Here is a 254-nt window from a genome sequence, read left to right on the forward strand (position 1 = left end):
ATGATGATGATGATGATGATGATGATGATGATGATTTGAATGCCAAATAAAGGAATATAGAATTCGAACTTTCCTTGCAGGGAACACAGGAGGGAATTGGGGGGGGGGGTGTTCAGTTTATTACCTACCCACCTCAATAACTATTAATCGTTTGTGTATTCAAAAGAAAGAAAACAGCACAAGACAAAATCTTCCCCTGGCACTCTTTGTGACATAATAATATTATGGATCCTGTTGCCTATATCTCACAGTCG

Source organism: Aplysia californica, unplaced genomic scaffold (genome assembly GCF_000002075.1).
Source record: "Aplysia californica isolate F4 #8 unplaced genomic scaffold, AplCal3.0 scaffold00063, whole genome shotgun sequence".
Taxonomy (NCBI): domain Eukaryota; kingdom Metazoa; phylum Mollusca; class Gastropoda; order Aplysiida; family Aplysiidae; genus Aplysia; species Aplysia californica.